Source organism: Gracilinanus agilis, chromosome 3 (genome assembly GCF_016433145.1).
Source record: "Gracilinanus agilis isolate LMUSP501 chromosome 3, AgileGrace, whole genome shotgun sequence".
Classification (NCBI taxonomy): domain Eukaryota; kingdom Metazoa; phylum Chordata; class Mammalia; order Didelphimorphia; family Didelphidae; genus Gracilinanus; species Gracilinanus agilis.
In genome coordinates, this window is record NC_058132.1 from 568,428,415 (window position 1) to 568,443,765 (window position 15,351).

Sequence of the window (15,351 nt, forward strand, 5' to 3'; positions counted from 1 at the left end):
TATATGTCTACATATAACATATATGTACATATACATGTGTGTATATATATACATATATATACATATCCACACAGCTAAGAGTATAGAACAAAGATATGAAGTTAGAAGGGGCTTTATAGCCTATCTAATCTAAAACCCACAATTTACACATGAGGAAGTAAGGGCAAAGAAGTTAGGTGACTTGTCCAAGGCCACGTAGGCAATAAATAGCAGATACAAGATTTGAAGCTAGATTTGTAGGTCTAGATCTAGCTCTCCTTCCAGTGTGCCATAATGTCTTTAATGAAAAGTATGTAGAGACAAAGAACCAAAATCAAGTAAGGTGCAAACATTCCTGTGCCTGACTCAAATTATCACTTACCCTCCCAATTACCTTAAAAGATATCTTTTCTAAGAATATGGCAGTAAAATAATGAATCTACATTTGTGGAGAGAAATACTACACAAGGAGTTCCTTGTACCTTTTGAGTCACAAGTCTGAAGACCAAAATCAATAGAATACTTGGCAATTATGGAGAGCTCTAGAAAGGAAACTAGGAATAACAATGATAGTTGATATTTGTGAAGCACTTTTAGAAGCCAAATTGATATATTGGATGGAGAACTGGATTTGAAGATAGATAACTGGTGTGTGAATACCAGCCTTTTTCTCAGATAAAACACAAGATTCAAGTCCTCAGAAAACTGATAGACAATGTCAAAAGAAAGAAAAATAATGATTCTTTAAAATCGTAGAACATGAAACAAATGTTTGGTAAATGAAAGTAAAGAATTATTACTGTTCTATACGGAATGATGAATACAAAGACTCCATAGGCACTGGCAGATTTATATTAACAAATTCAGAATGTAGTAAACAAAACTACATAAGAGATATTCTATACAAAAAGACTTAAAATGTAAATAAAAAGAATGACAATGAAATTTAGTTGTCATAACCATAAAGAACAAGTTCAAATATGAAATGAGAAAATTAGCCCTCCTTTGTAGATGTGGTGGGACAAAGTTATGGATATTGAATATTGCATATATTATCAGACTTGGTGAATGATTCATTTTGCTGAACTCTTTTTTTTTCTCTATTTTTATCTGTCTCTGTCTTCTCTCTCTACTTTGTCTCTGTGTTTCTCTGTATCTCTGTCTATCAACTCTTCTTCCTTTTCTATTTATTTTTATAGGGGGAGATCTCCTGAGTAAGAAAAAGGAGGGAGTGATCTTTTTGTTAATGATATAAAAAGATGAAAATAACAAGTGAAAAGCAAAAGAAAAAAAGAAAACTATGACCAAAATTGAAGTAAATGAGCAGCATATGTGAATGGCTCTGATTTGGTTACTCTGATTGCATGACCCAGATCTTTTGACTCCAAAGAACATACTCTTGTCAAAATATTTAAACAAATCAGAAAATAAGAAATAAGGCAGGGATCATGTTCCAAAAATCTATTACTCATTTATTCAGATTTAAAAAAACACAATGAAACTGACAAATAGTTAAACAGATGGAATGACTAATTTGAAAGCCAAGAGCATACGGTACCTCTCCACTGTCCCTCATTATAAGAAACATCCCTCATTTTAGACCCAAGTATAACTCCAACCCACACAGACCTGATGTTAACTGACATTTATTATGGTAAACTATTTACATCAGAAACACCACATTATGAAAATAAGGCTATACGATGCCTTATTTGTGCAATAGAAATTAATCATATCACTTTATGCCACCTACATTATACGTTCCATGTGTTCCTCATTATGCTTCTTCAACTCACACGAGTCTTGCCCTTTAGTATTGGGCATACAAGAAGTTTCTAGTAAGATGATAACTGTCTTTTTAAAAAATCAAAACTAGATGAGAGCCTATGGTGTATCAGATAGATTATCTCAGAGTATAGAACATGTTTTCAGATTAACTATAAAATTCAGCAAATTGAATCGCTTTAACTCTTTTATAAGGCTTGTTTCAGTGTTCATTATTTTTGTTTATTTGAAGATTTATAAACTTGGCAGGAAATAATTTCTTTTTTAGCTGAAATTCAAGTACAACTTTCAATGCTTTGATATAAATATGATTTCTACATCTAATCTATGTGATTCTTGTTTATATCCAGCATAGGTGATTGGGATTCATTCTGCTAGTGGCTTTATTCTTGATTTCTTGCTCTTACATAGGTTCATCTGGATTATAAAGGTTATCTCAAAGTTTTTCTAAGTCCCCCAATGTGCAGAGCTCAACTCTATTTTTCTAGTCACACCTTTCTCTAATAATATCTTCTATTGCACCATTAATTCAAAATTATCCTTTTATGATATATTTCAGAGAAGCAGAATAGCAGATACAGGGTTATACTTAGAGTAAGGAAGACTTATTCTTATCTCTAACATACACTAACTATTCATTTAACCCATTTCCAATAATACTCCAAATAGTATTCTAATATTACAAGATGCAAACAAATGCCCATTGATGGATTGATTTTCCACTTCTGGAAACTTCTTCAATGAAATCACAGGTTTGGATGTAAAGAAGTGTAAAGGATGAGGAACACATCAGGCCAAGCCCTCTACTCCAGGTACCACCTAGCTGCCCTACCTTCATTGCCTAAAAAGTGCTATATCTGAGAAAGAGTAATTTATCAGAGAAATCATAGTAAGGAAATTGCATGTAAACACAAAAGGTAGCATCTCCAGTTGCAAGAGGAAAACTATCCTTCTCTTTAATTATGGGGAAAAATTTTACTTGGCAAAGACATTCATTCCTTGCTTCATTATAGTTATTCTTATCCATTATTTTTAAGTACCTTGATGGCAGGATGTTTCATCCACTTTTCTGTCATATACAATACATATCATATGCCTAGCATGTTTTTTAATCATTTTTCAATCATATTTAACTCTTCATTACCTTTTTTGGGATTTTCTTAGCAAAGATTCTGTAATGGTTTACTATTTACTTTTCCAGATCACTTTACAGATGATGAAATGGAGGCAAATGGGGTAAAGTCAATGCCCAGACTCACATAACTAGTGATTCAGACAAAATTTGAACTAGGAAAAGGATCCTTTCTGATTCTGGGCCCGTCACTTTACCCATTATGCCACCTGGCTGCCCCATTATAGCAGAGTGATTTTCTAAGTAAATTTTGAAGAAAAAAATGGTAAATTGCAAATTGTTAACAATTATAATTGTTGATCTAGGGTGTTAGATGCACACACACACACACACACACACACACACACACACACACAACCAAAAACTCTGCTTCTGCCACATGAGGGAAAAAGTTAGTAATAGCTCAGAGAGAGAGAGGGATATTGGCATGTCGGCAAAGAAAGGTCGTGTTTTTTTAGAAGACAAACCCAATAATCCTTCTTTAATGATTGAGAACACTGTGAATCTAAAATCTAAACCACCCTCTAAAGATGATCAATGAAAAGTTCATGAGCTTCAGCCACAGAAAACACATGGGAGATGAAATACAAACAATCCTATTTTAGAGTAGAAATAAAGGAGAAAACAACTGATCTTAATTCAGGTTTTGTGTTAACATATCAAGGTTTTGCTCTCACAAGATTTAAGGAGAAAGAAAGATTAAAGATTGTCCTGTGTTTATTTTTGCACACTAGGAAAAAAACAATGTGAGGGAAGGGGGAAGAAAGTGATAGAGGGGAGAAATAGTGAGTCAGTCTTCCATGAACCAGAAAGCTCCACAAATGAAATAAAATATTTAAATATCTAAACACAAAAGTGCATAAATATATAACCTCTAACCACATGTATCTATAAACATTTTCTTCACACCAACCTAGAAAACATTCATAAAAACATACTTAACATATATGCACACGGTATCCTAATGATCATTACTGGTTCCAGAAAGCAATAGAAATCACAGTGTTTGCAGAAAGAGAGACAATATTCAAGAGCAGTTTATTGAGCTCTCTGAAACCTTGATATAGAATAAGCAATATATGTATATATGTATATATATTTACAAAAAGTCAAATATTTCTTTAAAACTGTCTTCTTGAAACTGATCTTAAGAATTCAAGATATCTGAGTGGCAAGTATGAAACATAAATTTAATTTATGAATAGTATCATCAGAAAAGCACGATGGAAAACCAAGAGTTTGGTCTGTGCCATGATTAGCAGTATAAGTGAAAAGATGCTACAATCCACTTCAGACATTGGTCCCATTTGAAGTTATATGCATTTGTTAAAGTTATTTTTGGTGGTGTTGATGGTAGCAATAGTGTTTGTGGTATTTTCCAGTGAGAGAGAAATAAATTGAATGTTTGTTAATTAAAACAATTTAACCAAATTGAAATATATATATATATAATAAACCTGATCAATAGAAAAAATAATTTGTCTAGCCAATAAATGGAGTTGACACAGAAGGCAAGAATGAGCATGACTAGGGCTCTGACAGACCTCATGACCATTTCTGTAAGTTAGTAACAGGTGTTCTCAACTGCTATAATAGTTCCTTACTACTCACTGCCACCATAACTATAACAGCAACCCCCACTACTTCCAGACAGAGGAGAACTTTGCAAACTTTAAAGAGCCCAGACCATTCTTTCTGTCTCTGTCTCTCTCTCTGTCTTTGCCTCTATTTCTGTCTCTTTCTTAATTTTTCTCAATGACAAATAAAAACTTTTTTTTCATTCATTTAAAAAATGTCTCCCAAATACTTTCCCTCCCTCCATTTCCAGACTATCACCTTTCCATCAGCAAGCTTGCAGCAACATCAAAATACCTGATGGCTGTTGAAGACCGGCTGAACCAGTAAAGAAAAGTCTATTCAATGTTGTTTCAAGAAATCCAACTGAAAGATTTCACTCTAAGGGTGAATCTAATCCTGAGCACTCCCAGAAAAGGATTTCCAAGTTCTATGAACCTGACATTTGCCACATATTTTAAGCTCTTGATATGCGTGTGCATGAGTATGTAAGAGACTTTTTTTGGTGGGAATGGACTATGTTTTCTGAAAACTAAACCTTGGAAGTAATTTTGTTTTTTATAAAAGGGAATGATAGAAAGTCAGACAGAGACAGTGAGAGAAAAACTGTACCAAGATCCTTATCCTGATTTATCCTCATCCTGGCTGTAATATATTACTTTTAAGCGATTATGTATCCTCCCAAATCTATTGGAAATATTATTAGTGGCCTGTAACTGGCATAGTTATAGCCAAGAGAGAATAGAAATAGAGAGATATTTTTGATCCCATTGCAAAGGGGAAGATAGGTATGTTTTTGCTTTTCCAGTTAGAACTCTGGATATATAGATATTTCCAAGGAAAGTTTGTTATATGAAAGATAAGGTATTTCCAAAGATACTATTTGTACTAAATATTACTTTACTTATAGTATAAATGAGATATTTTTGAACAGTATAACTAGCATTTATTATAGTGTTATATGAGAAACTATATTCTGAATTTTCAGCAACGACCCTGTAAATGGATTTCTAAAACAAAAACCCTTTAATACAATAGTAAATTTTTCTGTTTTGCTTAACACTACTTGAATCAGAGTTGAATTCAATGTCTCCTTATAATATGAAGCTAAAGTATTTTATTTGGATCTCTCTAGAGTGACACAGTGAATACTTATTATCTCTACTCGCAAAACCATCAGCTTTTCTGCCTATCACCAACAAAACTTAGCAGGAAATGATAGGGAAAATAAATTCCATCAGAAATAACCACAGAATATATTAAATATAGAGGAATCCATCCATCAAAATAGATATCCAGGAATTACATAAAAACAAATATAAAATGCTACCAAAATAAAGGAAGAGTAAAGCAATTACAGAGATAATTGCTCAGAGCAAGGCCATGGTTATATTATTACAATGATAATTCTACATATATTGAATCATAGAATTGATGCTTTAATACAAATAATATTTGCCAATGTTTTCCTGATTCTGTTTCTTTCTTAACATCCACAACTTGGAGAAGCCCAGAATTATATTCCTTTTCCTGGGAAATTAGGACTTTTTAGTGATACAAGGAATTTCCTAAAAGGAGTCAAAGCTGTCTCTTGGATTGAAGGGGAACTGGCTTCCCCAATTCAGGTACCTGGTGACTTAAATATATAAATGGTCTAGCCCTTGTAAGTCAAGCCCTCTTAGTTTGAGAGATATTTTAATGATCAATTGAGTTGCCATATACTTCACAATATTCAGATGTATTTTCATAAGGGAAGGTGATGATAAAATTGATATAATGAAGGTCTTAGAGTAAGAAAGACTCATTTTCTTTATATAAAATCAGACCCCAGATGATAACTTGTCACACTGGGCAAGTCATTTTACTCTATTTGCCTCTATTTCCTCATCTGTAAAATGAGTTGGTGAAGGAAATTAAAAAACACTTCAATATATTTTCTAAGAAAACCCCAAATGGAATCCCAAAGTATAGGATATTATTAAAACAGTTGAACAACAACAAATTTTCATAAGAAGACTAAGCTGCGGGTACAGGAAGAGTATCATCCAAAGATGCTAAGTACCATCAAAACACATTTTTTATCCTTCCTATGGTATTAGGTTAAACTAAAAGTCTTTTAATTAGTTAACTTTTCAGTGACTTAAGTGACTCAATTTTCCCCAACATTAAACCTGAATTCATGAGTACTAGTTCTGAAATTATGAAACCATGTTAGAACTCCTTCCAGCAAAGTTCATACCAAATGGCTTCTAAATATCAGTAGGCAAAACAATTGAAATTGATATGGAGCATCAAAAGGTCAAGAATATTTAAAAATAGAACAAATATAGGTCCTTGTAGTATCACATCTCAAACTATACTCAAAATATAAATATTTCAAAACTATCTGATAGTAGCTAAGAATAGAAAAAGTTAATCAAAGGAATAGATAAGGTAAACAAGATCCAGAATCAACAAAACATAATCACAAAAAGGTACACTATGATTGAGGAATTATTGAATAAATTATGGTACAAGAAAGTAATTGGATATTATTGCAGTAATAAGAAATGGCAAAACAATTAGCTCAAATATTGTATGAAATGAGTCAGGAGAAAAATTTCTACAATGAATGCAATAACATAAAGGAAAACAACTTTGAATAATTTAGGAACTCTGGAGAAAGCAATGTCTTTAGGAGACTTGTGATAAAGTCTGCCTTCCACCTGAAATATTAGAGGTGTAGAATGAGAAATATTTTCATATATAGGCATATCTGGATTTGATTTGGTTTACTCTATTACAAGGGTGACTTTGATTTGGGGGTTAGAGTTGAGAATTTAGGGGGGAAATTAATCAGTAGTGAAAGCTATCTAAAAAAAGAAGACAGCATCAATCAAATATTTCTAAAATTTACAGAGGAAATAGAGAAATTAAGAAAAGGAACCAGAGAAAGAGGGTTTTTTCTTTACTATCATGTTAAATTGAATGTACACTAAAAACATCTTCCATAATAGAATTTCACAGGTTCATTTAAAATTCTAGATGTACTGTCAGACTGTATTGATATGTTTGTCAGTTTTGTTATATCCCCCCTGAATTTTTTCCTTTCTTATAAGGTGTGAGTATAGTGGAAGGGGTGTTACATTTTTATGTAAAAGCCATGAACAAATAAAAACACAACAAAATTAAAATAAGCAAGTAAAAAAAACTTTCATTGACTTTTTTGGTATGAACTATTCCTAAAAGTTATTTCCTTCAACTTTTATACTAACTTCTGGTTCTGTGCCATTTTTCATTGGTGAGTCCAGTAGATGTGGAAATTTATTACTTTCAGCTGTAAAGGAAAAAATTAGAAATAGCAACTTTTTCTGAAGAAAAAAAAATCAAAAAATCTTGGCCTAATAAGTGCTCCTGTTGTCAGACCACTTTATATGAAAAGAAATGTTCTTCAGTCAACTCCTGAGAGGGAGGTGAGAGAGGGAATCTATAAGAGCTTTGTCTACAGCTGCTAATGAGGACACCTGTCAATCAGCTCCAGTAAGAAGTCTAAGAGGCTTATTTTATAAACCTAATATGGTCAACATAAGAGTTGGTAGAATTTGTTGCTTTGGTGGTTGGTGAAAGAACTCTAAATTTGACTAATATATACACTGCCCTGCCTCTTTAATTTTCTTTTTGCTGTTGTTGGTTTAAATAGCCAACAACCAACTAACAAGAAGAAAAGTATAATTCAATATTATCAGAAATAAATTTACTTACTACCACTTGCATCCACAGAAAATAGAACTATGATCTAAAAAAGTTATTATTTTTATTCTTTTATTCTGAGGTCTAGTGTCTTTAATATGAATACAGTCAAGTTTTCCTGAGCAATGATTTCATCTTTCACAACAACACAACACTGTGATTATGTAATACATAGCAGTTCAAAAACACATTAAGTAATCAGAATAGACACCAAGAAGGTGTAGGAAATGATTCTACATCAGCCTAGATAAAAACACCCTAAATTGAATTTTAACTCCATAATTCTCTTTCATTAAAATTTTTAAAAACGTATTTTTATTGCTTTATTTAGTTTTTTTTGTTTAAACCCTTAACTTCTGTGTATTGACTTATAGGTGGAAGAGTGGTAAGGGTAGGCAATGGGGGTCGAGTGACTTGCCCAGGGTCACACAACTGGGAAGTATCTGAGGCCGAATTTGAACCTAGGACCTCCCGTCTCTAGGCCTGGCTCTCAATCCACTGAGCAACCCAGCTGCCCCCTTTATTTAGTTTTATATATCATTCATTTCCAAATGTATCTCTTCCCTGACAACAGAGTCATATTTTATAACAAAATAAAAAAATAAAACAGTTCAGTAAGTCTAATCAATACATCTAGCATTCCTGGCAGTATATGTGTTATTTCACAATCATATTCCTGAATCTTTTCAATGAAAGCAAAGAGATACATTGTTTCAATTATTTTCCTAAGCCATGGTCAGTTATTAAAATAACATAAGGATTAATTCAGTTTTATTTTATTATTGTTTTTTCTGTTCATATTTTTGAGGTCATTGTGAATATTGGTTATCTGTTTCTCCTTATTTTACCATAAATCAGTTCATGTAAGTCTTTAGTGCTTCTCTGAATTCTTATTCTGAATTTCTTATTGAAGTGATATGCTAGTAAATTTATGACAGCTTGTTTAGTTATTGCTAGATCACTAGTATCTATTTTGTTTCCAGTTCTTTCCTACCACCTAAAAATTTGTATAAGTATATTGGTGTATATTGGACCTTTCTATCTTCATCCACCTTACAGTATAATGTCTCCAATGAAATCTCTGACTCAAAAGCTATGGATATTATAGAAACTTAGGGCATAGGTTTACTATGACTTAAACATGAAATCATTAAAAAAAAGTAATGACTAACAATCAAATTCTGTGATTTGAGAAATATTAAACTTGATCTCCAAATCACTATCAAACATCACTTTTTGGGCCAGATATTTTTAATATTTGAAATTACAACAAATAGTTTATAGGTAAAAGAAGATCATAATGCTTTACTCCATTTACATTTCACCAGGTTTTTTTTTCCATTATAAAGAAGACTTCAAAAATGGGTCTCAGGAAATAATAGTAAAGAAAATTCTGAATGTTCATATTAGTCAGTGAGTTCCTGGAGAAGAGAAATATTTTTATTCTTCTTTTATAGCATTATATTCCTAAAACTGAGCATAGTCTCTTGCATCAAGTAGGAAATTAATATATAGCTATTTAATGGTCAAAATATGACTCATTTTAATGCAACTTTTCTTCTAATAGGAGTTCTGGGATCCTTCTTCCCTTTCTCCCTAAATTCTCTGAGACATAGATGGTGGCTTAGATGGAGCCAGTCTTAAAACCTCTGTACCCTTCCACAATGTGATAGAAAACAATGAGCTTTGAGAAGAAAGAGGAACAAATCTAACAATGGGACAGACAGGGGGGATTCTACTGCTGAACAGCTAAAGAGGTAAGCTAAGAAAAAGGCTTGAATTCTTGAATTGTCAGGGCTGAGGGTATAGAAGAGGAATCCCAGAACCCCTCCCCCTTGTGTTTTGCAGAGTATCCAGGGTCCCCTGAAATCTCAGGGCAGGTGTGCGCACTGGCCCAGAGAGAGGGCCTTGCTGGCAATGGACTCTGGGAGTTGAACACAGGCACAAGGGAGCTGTATGGAGGAGAAAGCCAGAGCAAAAAAAGAGAGCAAAAACACTCGGGAGATGGTGGCTTAGAGGGAGCCAAACCTCAGAGCTCAGGCCACTTGGCTTCATCACACAGAGATAGAGAACAAAGGAATTTAAGAGGAAAGAAAACCAGATCAAACACAAGGAAAAAGCAGAGGTACCCTACTGCTGGACAACTCAGCTCAGAGAAAACATTCCTTCTTGTCCCCCCACTTTTTTTGTTTGTTTGTTTGTTTGTTTTTTCTCCTCCGAAGGTTTTAGCCTCAGGGCACCTTAAGCAGTACAGACTAACCCAATCAATACAGGCTTAATCCCATCAATTGGACAGACAAGAAGTCTTCAGAGGGCAGGGAAACTCCAACACCCTTCACCCATACACTGCAGAGAAAGTAACTACAAACCTCCATTTCCAGTTTGGGGAAGATCTTTCATCAAAGCTCATTAAATCCATCTGCTCAAATTAGCAGAACAGAAAAGGAAAAAATATGAGTAAACAACAGAAAAAGAGAAAAGAAATGACAATTGACAGCTTCTTTCAAGGAAGTGAAAAAAAGAGCAAATTAAATAGAAATAGAAGAAGAGGAAGAACTTCAAATGAATTGGACATAGGCTTCGGAAGATCTCAAAATTCAATTAACTCAAGAACTTCAGGAACTCAAAAATCAATCAAGAGAGGCTGAAGACAATTTGAAAAAGGAAATACAAGAACTAAAACAAGAAAATAATGTCTTAAAAGCCAGAATAGGCCAGCTTGAAAATGAAACAAAGAAGGCAAAAGATGATCTACAAAGAAAATCAGACCAGAAGTAGAAGAATGATCAAAAAGCCAAGGATGAAATTCATTCTTTAAAAAAATGAAACTCAAGAACTAGAAGCAAATGACTTCACAAGGCAGAAAGACTATATTAAACAAAATTTAAAAAAATAAAAAAATTTAGGAGAATATGAAACACCTCATTGATTCAACCAAAGATCTGGAGAACAGAGTTAGAAGAGTCAATTTAAGAATTATTGGTTTACCAGAACATCATGACAAAAGAAAAAGTTTAGACATCATTTTACAAAAAAATTATCAGAGACAACTGCCCTGACATTCTCAAACAAGAGTGAAAAGTGGAAATTGAAAGAATCCACAGATCACCTCCTACATTTAATCCACAACTGACAACTTCCAGGAATATTATAGCCAAATTTGAAAACTACCAGACCAAGGAAAGATATTACAAGCTGCTAAAAACAAGTCATTCAGATATCAGGGAACCACCGTCAGGATAACACAGGATCTGGCTGCATCTACATTGAAGGACCAGAAGGCATGGAACATAATATTCCAGAAAGTAAACACTCTGTGACAGTTAAGAAAGGAATAATGAGATTGATAATGATACTGATGATGATAATGGCAGTGATGGTGATGGTGGTGGTGATAATAGCAATGTTTCAATTATTCTTTTTGATGATCTATGTAAATATTACAACTAGAAAATGCCATGCATGAATTCAATTTCATGAGCTATATCTATGTATTTTCCTCCTGTTAATATGTTCATATGAAACATATAAGAACTAGCACAAAGATATTCTGAACTTCATGTTAAGTAATTTAGTAGATAAATATGACAAATTTGACATTCAGAAATTTTAAATGCTTTTATAAGACTTGAAAATAGTGCAAGAAAAAGGTAACAAACACAAGGAGCAGGGGGAATAAAAGAAAAAAGTTAACAGGAGAAAAAAGAGGGGGAAATAGATACAATATATATATTTATATACTGTCTACTATGTTTTAGATTCAAATACAATAATAAATATTTGATCCTCATAATAAGATTGTTAGTTGGGTAATTCCCAATTACTATGCTTTCTGTTTGTGTGGTGTTAAATAATTTTGGCTTTCTAGAAATCAGCTTCTATATCTACAAAATAATGAGAGTGAATTGGAAAAAATTATAAGTGCCTTCTAAATATAAAATATGTGGTTGTCCAAGTTTTAAAATTGATTAAGATTATTATCTTTTTTCCTCCTAATTTCTTTTAAAAGTAAAAATCATTTTGTATTTTAAATGATTAAAATCATTAAAAGTGTGGTCTAAATACCCTATAGGACTATCTTAAAATCCAATTTTCTCAATAGTGATTCCAAATATACTCTTATTTATGAAGTCATTCTTTCCTTTATTTCTTCCTTCCTTCCTTCTTCCACTCTTTCTTTTTCCTTCCTTCCTTCTTCCTTTCTTTCTTTTTTTCCAGACTGCCATCCTTTCTTCTTTTCTTTTTTCCTTTTTCTTTCCTCCCTTCCTTCCTTCCTTCTACTCTACCTTCCTTCCTTCTACTCTACCTTCCTTCCTTCACTTTTCTTTCCTTCCTTCCTTTCATTTCCATCTCTATTTACATATATTTCTATATTTACATATATTTCTATATTTCATATAGGTATTCTCAAAATGCATTCAAAAACATTCAGATAGAAGAACCAATATATCTTTATATGTGTATATGTGTGTGTGTGTGTGTGTGTTTATTGCAAGTAGAAAAATATCTTATTTTGGGATGATAGGAAAAGAGAAAGATGCAGAAGATGAATAAGGCCAGATGAGCTTGGTTGATGAATGCCTTCTAAAATTCCCATCTTCACCCTCTATACAGTATATATCCACTTCCTTGTAATCCTTCTCTAGGAAAGCCATATCTTCCTGGACCTCAGAGTATTCTCCTTCCTCCATACCTTCACACATATAACAATGTACAAATGCCCACTTTGCATAAGGCCAAACTTGTGATCTAGATGGGCCTGGATTACTTAGCAAGTTTATCGCCTGACATATTTTAGCCAGGTCTCTACCAGGTGTTGGGGATATGTTACTGACATCAACCTTGAAGCCAGTGGGACACCAGTCTACAAACTTAATGATTCTATTGGTCTTAATTGTGGTAATGGCAGCATTCCTAACCTTAGGTACTGTCTCTGTACAGCATATAGTAAACTACATAATTGACATGATGAGGGGTCATAGTTTACTGTCTGGTTGTAAGGGTAAAAACACATATTAGAGATCTCTGCCACAGAGAGCTGCTCTTGATAGGGCTTTTCAGCAGATGCAATGGGCAAGCAGCTAATGAGTGGGGGGTGGGTCCAGGGACAAGGCATTAAGATGTGTCTAGAAATTGGAGGTCTTTGTGTGGGTGAAAGTGAAGGGAGGAAGGTAGCAAGGTAGGCTGGATGGGAGAAATGGGAGAATGGAGAGAGGAAGGTAGAGGAAGGGAAAGGAAGGTAGCAGTCCACAGCCCCAATGGGTGGAAATTTATCAGAGCCCTTAAGGGGTCCAATAAATGATCAGAGAGCAACTTTAGCATTTTAAATAGCTAGACTTTATTTAGATTAAGAAAGGGAAGGTCTAGGGAAAACTAGGAGGTAAGAAGAAAGGGGGAAAGATGCTAAGAAAGAGATCAGTGTCTCAGGGTAGAGAACTCTCCAGGGTATAGAGCATAGCTTCCAGGATCAAGAGAGTTGCTTCCAGAGTCAAGAGAGCAAAAAGACACCAAACTTTCTCTTTTATACATTCCCTAACACCTCCCACAAAGGAAATGGTAGTTGTCAGGGGAAGTTATAGCAGAGAGAGTCCTGGGAGTTGTAGTTTTCCAGGGCATATAACAATTTCAAATGACACATTCCCCCCTGTGATCCTTTGGGAGACCAATCTCCCCAATGAATCATAACAAACCTAAATAAATTTACAATCATAATAAATAAAAGGTATATACATCAATATAAGGGGATAATGGTAACAATTTTTACAATATAAAGAAATCAAATGCACTTCTTTTAAAAAATATTCACAGGGCAGTCCCCTTTTTCACAACAAAATAGATACATACATAAAACAAATTCATTTAAACAAAACAGATGAATTTAATAAAACAAATGAATTTTAAAACTCCCCAAAGTTCAAGATTTTTGCAAATTCAGTTAGGCTCCTGGATCATGTGTTCTCCATGTGGTCTTCATGGGCATCTCCATTTTGATTCCAGGAGGCAGTAAATTCTTTTCAAAAACAACCTAATTTCTCCATATGAAATAAAAAACACATTCCCCCTGAGGAGGATAGAAAGAAACAATGAATTCTCACAGGGAAAACATGGCTGAAGCATGAAGCATATGAATCATTGCCAATCAAATTCATCAGAAAATTTAGCACAAAAAAGTCAAATAACTATTTGATGAAAAATTTTAAACATGCATTTCTAAAATTTATATGAAAAAATTCTAAATAAGAAAAAAACAAGTCACACTAGGTCTTTGAATGATGTCCAACTAAAGTAATCCATGTCCAATATCATGCACTTACCCACTTAGCAGCCAGTACCACAGTCAACCAACATAGTAAGAAAGTTAGGAAAAAGGATTAGATTTGTATTTATTGATCCGATATTATGTAGTTTCTTCTTTTCTTCTTTCACCATTTCTTCTCAGGCATAGAATATGGAGCCAGAACAGCCACTTGTTAGGTACTTGATATAAATTTTCACAAAGAGTGTGGCTTGAAAAGTCCTACTTCTTAACGTATATTAAGTGTCTCAACCTCTATTCTCACACTAGGTTCAAGTCCTTTTTATTGGCATAGAAGTATTAGCAATCCTAGTAGGATTGGTTTCTCTTTTTGACTTGTGTACTCTTCTGGAATCATGCAGGTTAGATACATGCTTCTTTAGCACTGTATTGATGAAATATGTGCTCCTTTGTTGATCCCATTTCATCGAATCAGACATTTCATCGAAACAGACATATGTACTAAGTCCCAATATAGTAAAATACCAATGGCAGTTTTAATAGTCTAAGAATTTTGGGCAGGCAGTTACAGGTAGAACTAATGCATATACTAAAAATACACTAATCTAATAATCAAAAACTTTCAATTTGGATAACATGTTCTTTAAATTCAAAAATTGCACATGCAATTATAAAAATGTACTAAAATTTCAAAAAAAATATATGTCTGCTGCAATCAGTGACAATGAAAGAAAAAATATATGTGCATATGTTGCATTTCATGTCACTTAAGGAAGGTAGAACATAAAGTTTCTTACCCCAGAATTTAGATGCATTTCCTCTTTGCTTATCAATGATCCACAGTGTAAGTGCAAATGAGGTAAAACAATGGAGTATAAAAGCAGTAATACATTTA

General features: G+C 33.4%; 1 pseudogene; it reads right to left on the minus strand.

Moving 5' to 3' along the window:
* Window positions 1-12,708: 12,708 nt before the first annotated feature.
* LOC123241854 lies at window positions 12,709-13,316 on the minus strand (annotated as a pseudogene).
* Window positions 13,317-15,351: the final 2,035 nt, after the last annotated feature.